This window comes from Neomonachus schauinslandi, chromosome 11 (assembly GCF_002201575.2).
Source record: "Neomonachus schauinslandi chromosome 11, ASM220157v2, whole genome shotgun sequence".
In the NCBI taxonomy this organism is placed as follows: domain Eukaryota; kingdom Metazoa; phylum Chordata; class Mammalia; order Carnivora; family Phocidae; genus Neomonachus; species Neomonachus schauinslandi.
The window spans coordinates 56952331-56969635 of NC_058413.1; the positions used below are offsets into that span (position 1 = coordinate 56952331).

The 17305-nt window shown below is 43.7% G+C and overlaps 1 protein-coding gene across 1 annotated transcript in view; it reads right to left on the reverse strand.

The window, feature by feature from the left end:
• PAK1 (p21 (RAC1) activated kinase 1) overlaps positions 1 to 6289 on the reverse strand; it is a 139969-nt gene extending 133680 nt beyond the window's left edge. Inside the window, exon 1 of the mRNA XM_021704727.1 lies at positions 6268 to 6289. The gene's annotated coding sequence lies outside the window, so the exon portion shown is untranslated. The remainder of the gene's footprint in view (positions 1 to 6267) is intronic.
• Between the last annotated feature and the right edge of the window lie 11016 nt (positions 6290 to 17305).

Below are 17305 nucleotides of genomic sequence, written 5' to 3' on the forward strand. Positions count from 1 at the left end.
TCATTTTCACATATATTAATTTTTTAATCCAGTATCATTAACATACAGTGTTATATTAGTTTCAGGCACACAATATTCATTTTCACATATATTATTAATTGAATCTTCACAACTCTGTGAGTTAGGTGTTATTTCTATTTTCCAAACTAAGAAATAGATATTTAAATAAGTGTCCAAATAGGTCTTTGCCTAACTTCAAATTTAATGCTCTCCCTTCTATATCTATCTCCTTCCCTAGAAAGTGACAGGTAATATTGCAGCAACATACCAAGTACATGCAGACAAGGGTTCAAATGAGAAAGACATGGATCCCAGCTTCTTGGGAATCAGGGAGAGAATTAAAAAAGCTAGGCCTTGAAGATATAGGCAGGCAGAGGAGGGTGGAACCCACATATATTGTCACCGTCATTTATCATCCCGAAAGAGTCAAAAGGCAGATCCTGTAAAGGAAAAAAATGTTCTTACCAGCCTCACTTGGTACTTAAATAGTCTGCAAGGGACACTGGAGAGGTCTGGAAGTAGAAAAGTGGAGGAAGAAAGTCCCAAACACAAGAGTGAACTTACCAATGCTGCATGCAAATTACCTCACCCTGACACCATGGAGTAAGAGCCAAGACATTAATGGACTTGTTATAACTAAGACTTAGATCAACTTTAGAGAATTAATACCAAACAAAATCATATTAATGAGGGATCAATGAGCTTCTGGTTCTTTCTAGGATTATTATCACACTATTCTTAGAGAGGGGATAATCTGGAGGATCCTAGCACATAGATCATTTCCCCCATCTCAAAGACTAGAAGGATAGAATGGTGGAGGAAGTTACTTATGAAAAGTAAAGCTTAATACAAGAGTAGAAAAATGTATGACATGATGTTAATAAATTTATGACGGCAAAGGGAAATGAATATTCAGGCAGTGGTGACTCAGAACGCTGGATTAAGTCTGATCTCTCAGCTTCAGTGGTAAAATGTTATCTTGTGAGTCTGTATTATCATGACCATCTGACATAGTTTTACCAGCAATTATGTTTTTGTAGTTCAAACTCTGGACTTCAGTCAGAATTTTCTTAGGGGGAAAAGGCTAAAGGGATTAGGAAGCAATCTAAAAGGACATTTCTAGTGCTCCAAAGTTTAGTTTGATAGTTTAAAAGGCAATATGATATAGTGGCAAAAGTGAAGTACTACACTGAGATTCAAAAATGTAGTTCTAAACCAATATTTAGTCATTTGCTAATGATGTGCCTTTGAGCAAACCAAGACTTCTATAATCCAGTCTCCTAACTCGTAAAATGGAAATACCTATCTCATGGGGCTGTTGTGAAGACTAAACAAAAAACACCAGGGAAAGATGTTATTCTTTTCCCTGTATGAATGATAAATGTAAATGCATGTAAAACTCTCTTCACCAGTCTTTCTGTGCACAAAAAAAGAGAGCAGGCTAAATGAAGAAAAAAATTTATTTTAACTCTCACAGCAATATACGTGTAAAACATTCCTGTATTGTCTCCTCTACACAGAAAAATTAAAGCAGCCTGGGTAATGAACATAACTCATAATTGCTGGTATCAGGTGAATATGAACTAGAATGGAGGTCTACCACTTACTTTCAGCAAAATCTTGAACAGGTTCTTGTTGCCAGTTTGAGCTTCAACCTCCTTATCCATTAAACAGAGATACCAGTAATCATCTTAAATGCTTATTTTGAAGATTGGAGAAAACAACTCACATAATGTCTGGTACATAACAGGTGTTCAATAAAGTTTACCACCACCTAACAACTGCTAACAAATTACACTCTCCAAAGTTTCCTTTATATTCAGTATTTTATTAAGTTGCTTTGTAACCTTATAAGCTAGTCATAGCAACTGTTACTATCCCCATCTTACAGTTGGACAAAAGGAACAGAGATAAAAATACTTCCATAAGGTCATACAGTAATAAGAGACCAAATTAAGTTTCCCTGACCATTCCTCCCACCCCAAATTACAACATTAGTCCTTAGGAATTAAAATGACATCTATGAAATAGTATATGCTTTTGAAAACCTTAAGCTTGGGGCGCTTGGGTGGCTCAGTTGGTTAAGCGACTGCCTTCGGCTCAGGTCATGATCCTGGAGTCCCGGGATCGAGTCCCGCATCGGGCTCCCTGCTCGGCAGGGAGTCTGCCTCTCCCTCTGACCCCTCATGCTCTCTCTCATTCTCTCTCTCAAATAAATAAATAAAATCTTTAAAAAAAAAAAAATGAAAACCTTAAGCTTCTCTCTTTACAAAAATAAAAGTTTTTCCCCCCTACTTTCTGGTTATGGTTTAGAAAGATAAAAAAAGTGGGGGGGGGGGGGAGAAAAATTCATTAAAACCAGCCACAACGGAATTGAGCATTGTCTCAAATTAGCAACTATTGATTCCATCTTGATTTTTCTTTTCACTTTCCCCAACAAAGCCATTGATCTCTTAATTAAAATTTTTTAAAGATCTGCTTATCAAAATGATACTTATTTGATAAACTATTCCTTAACTGAGAAAAAAAAATTAGAAAGACAAATTTGTCCCATCTTCACGAGTATACATCACTTTTTTACCCCTCTATTTCATCATTTCAGCACTACAGCACTTATCATACCATATTGTAATATCTTTAACACCTTGAGGACTTGAACCGCATCCTATGCATACCTGAACATCCTGTCCCAGCAAGGGGACTTGCACTTGGTAGAGAAAGACTCCATAAGTGTTTATAAATAAATGAACAAATGAAGCCAATCTCTCAGAGGGAAGTTAGGAAAGGAGAAACTGGATATGGTATCTTGGGGCTAATAGGAAAGTGAAAGAAACAAAATATTTTAAGAGCTTTATAAGGAAGAGAAACCTTTGTGTGGAGTCAAACGGGGCCCTTGTATGGCTTTAAGTATCACTAGAGAAAGACAAAAACCACAGAAGATCCGGAAGAGACAGTTTCAAGTCAAAAGACTCAAAAGTTAGGGCACTTATTTAGATCTGCAAAACCAGGTTGCAAATTCCCAAGAAACAATCCTAGCCTAAGATATTTCAAAAGCAGTTTTCAGGTAAAAGAACTCTAGCTGAAAAATACTGCAGGCTTTGGTGGAGAAGGACAGATGTAAAACAGAAGAAAAGCTCAGTCTAAAACAAATCCCCCAAAATGTTAGAATCCACTTGGATTTGCATATTGGAGTATGGTTCCTCTTCATTCTGAGAACTATTCTTAAATAAAATCCCAGTATAACAGCTGGCTGTAAACAGGACTAAATCCTCTTATATTTTTCATTCAACAAATATTTGAGAGCCTGCTATATGCAGTCACTGCTCTAGGCATCGGCAATAGGGTAGCAAACAAAACAGACAAAATGCTCTCAGGAAGCTTTCAATCTAGTGGCAAAAGATACATGACTGACAGATGGGATGGAATGGCAGGCAGTAAGTGCTAAAGAAGAAAAAGAAGGGAGGGAGAGAGCGAGCAAGAGTACAGAAGGAAAGAGTGGGAAGGAGCTGGCAAGGAGCTGGTCTTATCAAAAACAGATCTTTTAACCCAGTGGTTTTCAAACTTTAGCAAGTGTCAGAATCACCTGGAGGGCTTGTTAAAGCAGAGGTTTGGGGGCCCCATCCCCAGTTTTTCATCTGTAGGTCCAGGATGGGAAAAGTAATTTGCAATTCTATCAAATTCCCAGATTATGTTGATGCTGTTGGTGTAGGGACGGCACTTGGAGCTAACTGTTCTAACCCAACAGATTAGGAAGCCTCTATTCCATAGGTCTTGATTTACTTCTTTATATATTCATTCATTTCAAAAATATATTCAGTGCCAAGAACTCTGCTAGTCACTAAAATTAAACAGATCCTGCCCTCAAGAAATTTACAGGCTAGGGCACCTGGGTGGCTCAGTTGGTTAAGCGACTGCCTTCAGCTCAGGTCATGATCCTGGAGTCCCGGGATCCAGTCCCGCATCAGGCTCCCTGCTCAGTGGGGAGTCTGCTTCTCCCTCTGACCCTCTCCCTTCTCATGCTCTCTCTCTCTCTCTCTCTCAAATAAATAAATAAAATCTTAAAAAAAAAAAAAGAAATTCACAGGCTAATGTGGGGAGGGGGGGGACTCAAATAATTGCAATAGAATACTATAGAGAGCTCTGAGACTGGTATGTACATGACCCAGAGGATGGAAAAGCAACCAATTCTATGGAAGTAATAGGAGTGACTTAGGGATTGCTTCCCAGAGGTCCAACAAGCACTTCTCCACAGGCATATAGTGGGTGGGAAGCCAGCATTTCCAATGAGAAAAATAGCACCAGGCAAAAGCAGAGATGAGAAAAAATATGGCAGAGGAGTTATAGAAAGTGAGGCTGCAAAGGTAAGCAGTAATCTGATCTCCGAGAGCTTCTCATTCATGTTAAAGAGTTTAAAATTTTATCTTTAGGCAATGACTAGTTGGGAAGTAGGGAGAAATGATGTGATCAGGTATAATTTTACAAAGATCTCTCTGGACACATAGGGCCCTTCTTTCACAAAGCACTAGTTTCTCCAAGCCTACACGGCCTCCTAACGTGTGCTTACTAAATGTATATTTAATTGAACTGAACAAGCTTTCCGTCAAGTGCTATCTTATGGATGAGAGGCAGGCCACCACCTTCCTCACAAGACTCACTTTGGCCTGGACAAGACTTGTAAAACAGGTCCAGCAGCCTCAATTATTGCACATTACTCCTTGTACAACTGGAGTCCCCCCAGAGATTAGGGCAGGCCTTCATTGTTTACATGTCTACTCACCCACTAGACTTTGAGCTCTCTGAAAACAGAATGTCTTAATAGACTCTGAATGTCCATAGCCCTAGCAGGAGACCCAAAACATAGTAGCTCCAGATCCAGTAATGTTGGGTAAACTAATGACTGAGTAAGCAAATTTACCAATAAACCCATGAGATCATATAGGTAAGGATATGGATAAGCTTCAGGGTCCATGTGCCCAAACCCCTTCTGAGAAGTAGAGTCTCCAGTTGAGGCAAGGTGGATTTCATATACACTTGATAAAGGATTTCCCAAATAGGAACAAAAAAAATGTTACAAGTGCCATAAAAATCCTGCCAGGTTTCTGGGGTCCCCAATGAGAAGTAAGTTTTGCCTGAAAGGAGTTTGAAGGCAGATGCCAGCAAAGACCTGGGGGGGTGGGTAGGGGAATGAGGCGAGTGGCGGGATTATTCAGCGGACTCTTCAAAGCTGAGTACGTGCTGGATACCTGCCGATTTATAGGGCTTAAAAAGTCCTGGAATTTTAAGGCTGGGAGTGACCTGCTCAAGATCACAAAGTAAGTAGGTGAAGTCACAAGGTAAGACCAATGAGGCATCTATATACTGTTGAGTCCTGTTTTCTCCTGACAAAGACACAGCAGGCAAAATGAAAGATTATTCTCAGGAACAAGTTTTCAAATATGGGCTAGACTAGTGAATTGAATTTTTATTGGTAACCACAGTACTAACCCTTCCCTAACCTTTCAGTTCTGGGGAAAAAGTGTAAGACAGTTATCCAAGCAGTTTAACAAACAAGAGGCACTTTGCTCCCAACACACATAAATACCAAAACTTCTAAAGCATTCTTCCAAAATACCCGCAGTAATGTTTGCTGCTGAAACATTCAAGACAGTAAAGGCCGTAATAATCACGTCTTTCGAAATGGAGTATTGAACATAAAGTAACTGTCAGTCTCCTTTCCTTGTTTGTTTCTAACTCCACAAGTCAGGGTATTCCCGGGGTGGGGGAGGGGCTGCATAAGTCAAGCTCCATCCAGCTGTACTTTTCAAGGAGGTGAACCCTAGAGGTGAGTCCCCCCGGCCTGAACAGGAGGGACTTTTTCCATGCAGAATGAATCGACGCCGCTTTGCTAGGCTTTCCGGTGGCCCGCCAGGCTTAGCGCCGGAGCACCGCAAAGTTCGCAAGGGAGGCGGCTCCCAGCCCCAGACCTGTCGGGTCTCCCGGCCCCTCCCCCGCTCCGGCCCTCCCCCGGGCTCCCCCCGGGTCTCCAGCTTCTGAGACCGCCGGCCTCGCCGGGCAGTGCACAGGGGGCCTTTGTTGGTCCGCCAAGAGCCGCCGCCGGCCGCGCCGGGCGGCGCCCCGCCTCACCTTACCTGGCGCCCCCTCCCGCCTACCCTGCCCGGCCGCAGGGAATGAATGGGCCCCGGCCCCCAACCCGCGCCGCCCCCACCCCCGCGCCCCAACCCCGCAGCCTGCGACGCCACGGCGGCCGCGCGGGAGGCCGGCTCTCACCTTCCGCGCTCGCTCGGCTCGACTCCGCTCCTCCTCCTCCTCCTCCTCCTCCTCCACCCGGGTGGCGGCGGTCGAGCCGGGGAGTGAGCGCGCGGGTGTGCGCGAGGGGCCGCTTCACTTTCTCCCTCCCGCCGCCGCCGCCGCCGCCGCGCTCGGCGCCTCCCCCAGCCTGCTCTTGCCGGGGAGTCCCCTCAGGACGGGCTGGGGGGCGGGGGTCAGCGACGGCCAGGGGGCCGGAGGCAGTTCGGCGACGCGGGAGAAGGGGATGCTGTGAGGGGCGAGAACGTGAGGGGATTCGGGCGGCCTCTGGGGAACGAGGTGGGGAGACAAGAGTTCTTTGAGGAGATCTTGAGAGCGCGGGGCCCCGCGAAAGAGGGGAGAGTCTGAGGGGAAAGCGTCTGGGAAGTAGGACCGCAGAGCCGGTGAGGGAGACGGCGGGGAGGCGCGAGGGACGAGCGCAGTGGGAGGGAGCGTTGTGGGGGGAAGCCGTGAGGGGGCGTCTACAGTGCCGCCGGCACCTAGGGCTACAGCTGCAGCCGCGGCCCGGCCGCCTCCCCCGCCCGCCGCCGCGCTATTGTACGCCGCGGGGCCCTGCCCGACCGCCTCTCCCACCGGACCCCGCCCCTCCCCCGCGAGGCAGCGGCGCCTGCCGAGCCCGGCCCGCCCCGCCTCCCGCAGGTGGGAGGGGGCGGGGAGGGCTGCCAGACCCACGTGAGGAGGCCAACCCAGGCGTGGGGGAGGGCGAGCGCCTGGGATGACGTCATCGGCGCATGACGCCAGAGGCTGGGGAATCACCCGGCTGCCTCGTGATGTCATTGCGCCCGCGTCTTTTCTCTCCGTGCACCCTCTTCGGCTGTAGGCACCTTTGCGCGGCCTTTCCCTGGGAAGGTTTTGGGGCGATTTTGGGGGGGCGTTAGTGGTGTGTGTAGTATAGGGTCCAAAAAGACGGCTAACCCCTTGGCCTGGTGGTCCCCTTCAGGTTAAAAAGCACCACCGCTTTTCTGCTAGCTTTCATTGCCAAGAGCTAAATTTGAATACCCCATCTCCTGTGACCTCAAAGTCAGACAATTATACTGTTTCTTTTCTTTGTGGGTAGAGGTGCGAGGCGGGAGACCCAGAAAGGATAATGGATGTTTGAACTATCGCGAACTGGTAGAATGGGTTTCCTTTCCCATTGTTCTCCTACCACGGAGACTATGTTCAACCCAAACCTTTCCCCTGAGCTCAGACTATATTTCCTAATACCTCCTGGACAGCATCACTTGCATACCCCACTGTACCTCAAATTCCATATGTCCAGAACTGAAACAACATTAGTGACAAAGGGTCTGGAATCAGATTGCCTTGCTTCAATTCCCAGGTGCGCTAACTTTAGTGATAGGACCTTAACATTTCTAAGCCACAATTTCTGCATAATCAATAGTACTTGTGTATCCTTAACTCCATCTCTCTATGCCTATTTTACCATAATAGAAAATACAACCTATTACCATTTCCCCCAAACTTACTAATGTTACTTGCTGGTGTCAGTGAATGGACCGCCATCGCCCAATCCGCTATGCCAGAAACCTGGACATAGCCCCCATTCTTACTCCGCCATCACCCTTTCCAAGTTGGTTATCAACTTTAGGAGACTATATAGAGCCTCCTAAATATTTCTCAAGTCCTTGCCCTTCTCTTCACTTACCGTCACCTGGACAATTGGAGCAGCTTTCAGTCTCCAAATTCAATCCATTCTTGCTGGTGACCACAGAAGTCTTTTAAAACCACAAATCTGATGATGCCTTCCCCTGTTTAAAGACTCTGAAAGGCTTTTGTTGCTTTCAGGATGAAGTCCAGACTCCTTAACTTGGCACTGTACAACTTTTGTGCTTATAGCAGTCTTTCTAGCTTCCTCTCAGGTGGAATATCTTTTGTTCCAGCTACACTGAAATGCTACTTAATGTTCTTTGAGTGCACATTTCTTCATATCTCTGAGCCCTTATATCTTTATCTCACTGGCCAACACTTACCCATTCATTCTGCAAAGCTCAGCTCAGATGTCATGTTCATTTATTCATTCAACTAATATTTCTTAAGTTTCCTGGAACCTTCACAGTATGTTCTAAGTGTTGTAATCCTACAACACTTCCATGCCTTTTGTGGCAGGTAGCACAGCCTAGTAACTGTATTTGTGTATCTAACTTCCTAAGCTCCTTGAGAGCAAGTCACATTCCTATCCATACTATCCTTATTCCCAGTACCTAGAACAGTGCCTGATACACAGTAAGAATAAATATGTTATAAAAATGCATTTAATAGGGGCGCCTGGGTGGTTTAGTCATTAAGCGTCTGCCTTCGGCTCAGGTCATAATCCCAGGGTCCTGGGATCGAGCCCCATGTCAGGCTCCCTGCTCTGCGGGAAGCCTGCTTCTCCCACTCCCACTCCCCCTGCTTGTGCTCCCTCTCTCACTGTCTCTTTCTGTCAAATAAATAAATAAAATCTTTTAAAAAAATGTATTAAATAAATCTTTACATAGTGCTTACTATGTGCCAGACACTGTTCTAAGCACTGCCTCCTTTAAACCTCCAATAACCCTATGAGATAGACTACTGGTATCTCCCCATTTTATTGATGAGGAAACTGAGGTGCAGAGGGGTTAATTTAACCCAAGGTCATAATCTAGCAAACTAATTCTAATCTAAACTGTTTTTGCTTGGTCTCTGGTGGACAAAATAATGGCTCCCTAAAGATGTTCATACTCTAATCCCAAGAACCTATAAATATATTACCTTCCACGACAAAAGAGATTTTTGTGGTTAAGGATCTTGAGATGAGGAGGTTATTCTGGATTATCCGGGGGAGATTCAATGTAATCACAAGGATCCTTAAAAGTGAAAGGGGGGAGGAGTGTGGAAAAGGGAAACAAGACTGAGGAAGAGGTAGGTTCAACTACAGAAGAGGTCAGATGTGAGATGTGATTCAATGTGAGAAGCACTCTACTCACCCTTTGAATACAGAGGAAGAGAGCTACCAGCTAAAGAATAAAACTCCAAAAGTGGGAAAAGGCAAGAAAACAGATCCTTCCTCAGAATCTCCAGAGAGGAACAGAGTCCTGCTGACACTTTGATTTTAGTCCAGTGATACCCATTTCAGACTTCTGAACCACAGAACTGTAAAATAATGAGTGTGTGTTGTTTTAAACCACTACATTTGTGATAGTTTGTTGCAGCAGCAATAGGAAACATACAGTGTCAAATCAAGGGCAACTGCAGGTGCCTGGGTGGCTTGGTCACTTAAGCGTCTGACTTCAGCTCAGGTGGTGATCTCAGGGTCCCAGGATCAAGCCCCAAGTCAGGCTCCACACTCAGCACAGAGTCTGCTTCTTCCTCTCCCTCTGCCCCACTGCCCCCCACTATCTCACGCATGCTCTCTCTCTCTCAAATAAATAAATAAAATCTTTTTTTAAAAAAATCAAGGGTGAGGGTGACTGCTGTAAGCTAACCATTGGAGGGGGCTACTTGCTAGCGGTACAAGGTTCTTACTTGCATCTACCCCAATGTCTCCATCCCAGGCCTCAGGGTCGCACTCCCTGCCTACAAGAACCCTGACGTTAGCATAAGAGAACATTCAAGGGATCACTGCCACCCTAACTATTATATTCTGAGCCTGGTTTTCAGCAGTCTGCTCCCCAGGTGCAGAAGAGGGTTCTTTAAAAATCTTCCATGGGGGTGCCTGGGTGGCTCGGTCCCCTAAGCATCTGCCTTCGGCTCAGGTCATGATTCCAGGGTCCTGGGATCGAGCCCCACATTAGGCTTCCTGTTCAGTGGGGAGTCTGCTTCTCCCTCTCTGGCTCCCCTGCTTGTTCTCTCTCTCTCTCTCACCTTCTCTCAAATAAATAAAATTTTAAAAATAAATAAAAATAAAAATCTTCCATAGAGGTCTTCTGGAGTTCATACCAGTCCTGAATTGATGGGTGGATGACCTGACCCTGAAATTCCCTTTCTTCAAGGCTTTTTTTTTTTACCTGATTTTTATGTATGTATGTATTTATTTACTTTTTTATTTAAGGGGGGGAGGGACAGAGAAAGAGGAGAGAGAATCTTAAGCAGGCTTCACGCCCAGCACAGAGCCCAGTGTGGGCTTGATCTCACAATCCTGAGATCATGACCTGAGCCAAAATCAAGAGTCGACACTTAACCAACTGAGCCACTCAGGCACCCCAAGGCTTTTTTTTAGATAAACTTTTTTTTTTTTTTCGTAAACTCTATGCCCAACATGGGGCTTGAACTCACAACCCCGAGATCAAGAGTCACATGCTCACCCGACTGAGTAAGCCACGTGCCCCTTTCTTTAAGACTTTCACGATAGTTAATAAAATCCAGCCAACTCCTTGAAATTATAATTAGCATTGCCCCATACCCCATAATTAGCATACCCCATGCAAGAACTAGACCATGCATTCTCAATCAGGGCCAATATCTCCCCCAAAGAAGTGAAAATTTGGTTTGTTTTTTTTAAGTTTTTATTTAAATTCCAGTTAGTTAATATACAGTGTGGTATTAGTTTCAGGTGTACAATTTAATAATTCGATATGAAAATTTGTTCTAAGGTAGGAAAAGAATGGATATCTTAGATATTGCAATGGTTTATGGCCTCCAAAGATCAGCCCTATTTGACAAAATCTTATTCCTTAGTATTAATTTCTCTGGCTAAGGATACTTTATTTGTATTGAGCTATAATTGACATATAACATTATAGTAGTTTTAGGTATACAACATAATGATTTGATACAGGCACATATTGTAAAGTAATTGCCACCGCCTAAGTTTCGTTAACATCCATTACCACATATAGTTATAAATTTTTTTCTTGTGATGAGAACTTTTTTTTTTTTAAGATTTTATTTATTTGAGAGAGAGAGAATGAGAGAGAGCACATGAGAGGGGGGAGGGTCAGAGGGAGAAGCAGACTCCCTGCAGAGCAGGGAGCCCGATGCGGGACTCGATCCAGGGATTCCAGGATCATGACCTGAGCCGAAGGCAGTCGCTTAACCAACTGAGCCACCCAGGCGCCCCATGTGATGAGAACTTTTAAGATCTACTCTCTTAGCAACTTTCAAATATACAAAACACTATTGTTAACTATGGTCACCATGCTATACATTACATCCTCAGGACTTTATCTTGTAACTGTAAGTTTGTATCTTTTGACCACCTTTACCCCTTTTGCACACTCTCCCACCCAGGATTCTTTTCACTTAATTTTTCTCCTTAGGAGGGTGATTTTTTTTTTAATGTTGAGAATCGCTGTGCTAGAGCTACTGCACAATCTAATGTACTTCTTCCATTTGTTCTTCCAATCCACCACAGGGGAAGAGCTGAGCTGTGACAGCATAGAATATCAGGGGCTATCACCAGCTATTGAGTCCTTGTTGCCATCTGATCAGCGAGTAATTCCGTTCCATAATTCTATCCTGAGAGTGCTCACTTTGGGGTCACTCCTGGTACCATCTACCCAAGTTTAGGTTCCCAAAAACCAGAGCCTGAGATAAATACTTGGGTGCAGGCAGTTTATTTGGGAGGTGACCCTAGGAAACAGGAATGAAGGAAAAAGGAAAGCCAATGTAGAGTATGTTATTTAGGGTCTCACTTCTGCCAGAGCCTCAGAGATGCACTCAGAATCCCTCCCAGAATAAGCCACCTGAAAGACGGGAGCTTTCCTCCTAAGGCTTCCATCTCTCATTGGGTGAGGATTGTCCCCAGGGCTGTTGACCCCCCTGGACTCTGTGGCTTTGCTTGCTGGTCTAGCAAGCAAATACAGATATTGGAGAAGATTCTGAGGCAGAATAAGGAAAGATGTGAGGTATACACTTGAGGTGACACGCGAGCAGCAGGAGGAGAATTGGAACGGTCCACCACAATTGTGGATGAAATCAGAGGTGGACTAAGGAAATGTGACAAGAACCAGAGATGTCTACTGGCAAACTAAGCAGGTTTCATTTATAGATCACATTATTGGGGCACCTGGGTGGCTCAGTCGTTAAGCATCTGCCCTCAGCTCAGGTCATGATTCCAGGGTCCTGGGATCGAGCCCCGCATCGGGCTCCCTGCTCGGCGGGAAGCCTGCTTCTCCCTCTCCCACTCCCCCTGCTTGTGTTTCCTCTCTTGCTGTGTCTCTCTCTGTCAAATAAATAAAATCTTAAAAAAAAAAAAAAGATCACATTATCAAATCAACTTTAGGAGACAATGCCAAACCTATTTTCCAAAATAATTAAATCAGTTTACATTCCCATCAGCAGTGCATGAGTGTTTCAGTCATCCCACCTCCCCACCAATACTTGATGCTATCAATCTTTGTTATTTCAATCATTCAAATGGGTGTGTAGTGATATTACAGTGTTATTTTAATTTTCATTCTTTTGGTTACTAATGAGGTTGAAAACCTGTTGATAAGTTTGTTGGTCATTTGGATATCCTCTTTTGTGAAGTACCAGTTCAGATCTTTTGCTTTTTTTTTTTTTAAGTTTATTTATTTTTTTAGTAATCTACACCTACTGTGGGGTCAAACTCATCACCCCAAGATCAAGAGTCGCACATTCTTCCCACTGAGTCAGCCAGGCACCCCATTTTGCTAAATTTTTTTAAAGATTTTATTTATTTATGTTGAGAGAGAGAGAGAGAGCACACAAGTGGAGAGAGGAGCAGACAGAGAGCGAGAGAGAGTCCCAAGCAGACTCCCCACTGAGAGCAGAGCCTGATATAGGGCCATAGGACTCAATCTCAGGACCCCAAGATCATGACCTGAGCCGAAATCAAGAGTCAGATACTTAATTGACTGAGTTACCCAGGCACCACCCCCCCCCATTTTGTTCAATTTTTAAAATCAACTTTATCGAGGTGTAACTTTCATGTAATAAAAATACACTTATTTTAAGTGTTTACCTTGATGATTTATGACAAATGTATATCCCTTGTTACCACCACCACACACCCCTTCTGACCCAGGAATTTCCTTGTGCCCCTTTTCAGTCAATCCCTACCCCCATGGCAATCAATGTTCTGCTTACTATTACTATAAATTAATTTTGCCTGTTCTAGAATTTTGTATAAATGGAATCATACAGTATGTATTTTTTTTGTGCTGGTTTTTAATTCAGCATAATGTTTTTGAGATCATCCATACTGTTTCATGTGTCAGTCAGTACTTTCTTTTTATTGCTGAGGATAAATATATTATGATTTGTTTATCCATTCAACTGTTGATGGACATTTCAAGTTTGGGGCTATTATAAATAAAGCTACTAGGATCATTCATATACAAGTCTTTGTGTGGATATATGTTTTCATTTCTCTTGGGTGTGAAATGCATGGGTTGCAGGGTAAGCATATATTTAACTCTACAAGAATTGTTAAACTGGGGGCGCCTGGGTGGCTCAGTCGTTAAGCGTCTGCCTTCCGCTCAGATCATGATCCCAGGGTCCTGGGATCGAGCCCCGCATCGGGCTCCCTGCTCAGCGGGAAGCCTGCTTCTCCCTCTCCCACTCCCCCTGCTTGTGTTCCCTCTCTCGCTGTGTCTCTCTCTGTCAAATAAATAAATAAAATTAAAAAAAAAGAATTGTTAAACTGTTGAGTGCTTGACTGGCTCAGTCAGAAGAACATTCGACTCTTGATCTTGGGGTCGTGAGTTTAAGCCTGAAGTTGGGTGTAGATTACTTAAATATAAATAAATAAAGAATTGCTATACTGTTTTCTAAAATGGTTGTACCATTCAGTGTCTTTTTGACATGTCCCCATCATTCTCTGAGCACTTCCTTGATTTTTGGTCCAAGATGTTCTAGGCTCTTCTTGTAGTGTCTTTGACCCAAAACCCTCAAATCAGGCTTTTCTCCAAAGAGTTCTGATTCCTTTCATTGAAAAATTGTATTTAGAAACCAAGATGTAAGCACTAGATGAGGTCATTACTATGGACTGTCACTGTTCCTTGGTGCTCTCAGTGTATATAAGACTCCAGGTAGGGGTGCCTGGCTGGCTCCACCAGTAGAGCATGCGACTCTTGACCTTGGGGTTGTGAGTTCGAGCCCCACGTTAGGTGTAGTAATTACTTAAAAATAAAATATTTTTTAAAAAAAGACTCCAAGGAGACTCACTCTCACTCTCCTTCTAGCCTTTAAAAATTTTAGCATACCGCCATGAGTTCTACAGCAAAAGGGAAAGGAATTCTGCCAACAACTTGAGGGGGCTTGGAAGCCTCTGATAATAAAGGAACCCACCAACACAACGATTGGAGACTTGTGAGACCCTGAGCAAAGGACCTATCTAAGTCATTTTCAGACTCCTGACCCACAGAAGCTGTGTTTTTTTAAGTCAGTAAGTTTGTGGTCATTGGTTACTGAGCAATAGAAAACAGAGACAAGAGGGGTGGGAGAGAAGGCTCCACCAGTTAGCGGCGCTCATGAGAGCCTGGGAAGGCAGGATTGAGGCAGAGAGCATTTTCCTGTTGCCCTGGCTGTTGCTGCTGGGGAGAACAGTTATGGAGACCGGATTTTTCTGCAGCTGTATCTCAGTGGCCAGCCACTAACTTTGTGGGTGACGAGAGGTCATTGTCATGAGACATGATAGCAGCAGCAGCCCTCGGTTGCAGCTCTGGTGTGTATTCTTGAACATCAGTACTTCATTTGGTGGGTTTCTGATGCCTCTAATTGTGTGAGAGGTGGCAGCTCCACTGGCAAGTCCGTTTGGCAGTGTTGTTCTGGTAGTGATTCCAGCCTATAACTCAATTCTCCTAAATTTGCAACAACCTTTTAAGTACCTCATGTCTCTTTAAATCTTCTTCTACTTAGAATAGCTAGAGTTCATTTCTGTTTCCTTCACCTAAAGCTTAACAGATACACCCGCCTTTGCTTGAGCTAGCTTAAAAGGCTTCCTCTTTCTTGTGGCCAAGTGATTCTGTCTAAGATAACAATGGAGACATCAAGAGTTGACTATTACCACAAAGGGTGGGAAACTGAGGAGTTCAGTGAGGCAGAATGAGGGCTAATTCATTCAACCAACACATTTTTCTCATCCTCTGCCCTGTGTCAGGCCCTAGAAATAGAGATGGGTCACGAACACCTCTGCCCTCAAAGAGCTCCAAAGCTAGCTGGGAAGACAAAAATATATATGAGTAAATCACAGTACTACATTTTATGACCCATAAAAGGAATTAATTAAATATAGTGGGAGCCCAGAGAAGACAGAGGCAATAATTCTGCCTCTCCAGGGGTATTAGGAGATTACATTTGAGGTGGGTCTTCTAGGATGAGTGAGCTTAAAAAGAAGGAAGAGAAAAGGATCCATTACCCACAAGCCTTGTTGGACACAGAGTGAGTCAGTCACTTTGAAGGCATCGTTCCATTTAACCCTCACAACATCCCCAAAGCTAGGTATTATTATCTCCTTTTTACAAATAAGGAAGCTGGGCCTCAGTGAGGTTAATAATTCGATGATGTCCAAAAATTGGATGTAAAGGAAACAAACTTATAGGATCCATTCTAGATAGTATAAGCATAAAAACACTTACCTCAGGGTGTGAAATTGCTTGAGCCATCATTGGAAGTGCTCAAAATAAAGACTCCAGGCTGGGCTTTCAGGAGTGAGTCCCCAAGTCCTACTAGTGGGAGCAGCAGGGGAGCGGTGGTCCTAGCACACTAGGAAAGCTTCTTTTAAGGCTGCTGGCTCCAGAACCCCGCCATCTCCCCTGCGTTTCACACCAGCATAAACAGTTACTGGGTGCCCTGCCCCTCTCCCAGCTTAACTCAGTTCCAAACTCAAGTCCTGCAAGAGTACATCTGATTCGTGGACACTAACTAGCTGGAAACAAGTCTGGAAAAAGGGATTTGTTTTTCCCACCTCCAGTACAGGGAGATATACCAGAAGGCAGCTGGACTGGATGTTGAGTGAGCCAATACATCATTTCTGCTGCATTCAGTTTGATGGGCTTAGGAATATTCACTCAACAAATACTAAAATGATTGATTATGCCTATCATGTGTGGAAATGGACACTCTCATACACTACTGGTGGAAGTGTAAGGTACTTTGACAGCATCTAATAATATTAAAAGCATGTATCCACTCTGAGCCAGCTTTTAGGAATCTATCCTACCAAGAAAAAAATAGCACAAATACATGAAGTTCAAGAATGTGCATTGTACATTGTGGCTACATAAATCTGGAAACAACTTAAATATCCACCAATATTTGGCTAATTAAATAACTAAATGATACATTCACACAGCAGAATACTATGCAGGCATTAAAAGGAGTTAAATGGATCTCTCTATGCATTGGCCTGAAAAGATGTACTTCATATGTTGTTGAGTGCAAAACAAAACAATGACCAAAAAAAAACTGAGTTGCAACAACTGTAGTTTATATAACATAATCTCATTTTTTGTTTTTTTTAAATGGAGGTAGCAGATATGTCAGTATAAGCATAGGAAATTGTTGATAGTGTTTACTCTCAGGGATTGGAAGGGTGAAGGTAGGCAGACTTTCATATGCTTTACTTACATAATTTTTAAAAGCTAGGTATTATGGGTAAGATTTGCTTTTCTTGGTTGTAATTTCCAGTATTTTCAGAATATATATATATAGTGTGTGTGTGTGTGTGTGTGCCTTTTAAACCATTTTTAAGGATAACCTAATATACATTTTTAAATCAGAAATAGATAAAAAGTGAACTGAGTGGTTTGAACCCAGAACGAGTCCCAGTGGCCACTGAGCAGGCTCTCCAGTAGGCAGGGCAGAAAGGTTCATGCTCAGACCCAACTCACACTGCAGGGTCAGTGTGAGTTGATCCTGCTTGACTCTGTCCTGAGAGTGGAGGGGCAAGCCATGAGGCAGGAACTGCGTAAGCATCTGCAAGTCCAGGGAGGGAAAGGTGTGCCTAGGCTCTTATCTCTTCATATAGATGAATCTGCCATGAGGGCCTACTGTGGGCCAGGCATAGTGTTAGGCACTAAAATTATGAAGATAAATAATATAATCATTGTTCTCAAAATGTTTATTGTCCAAA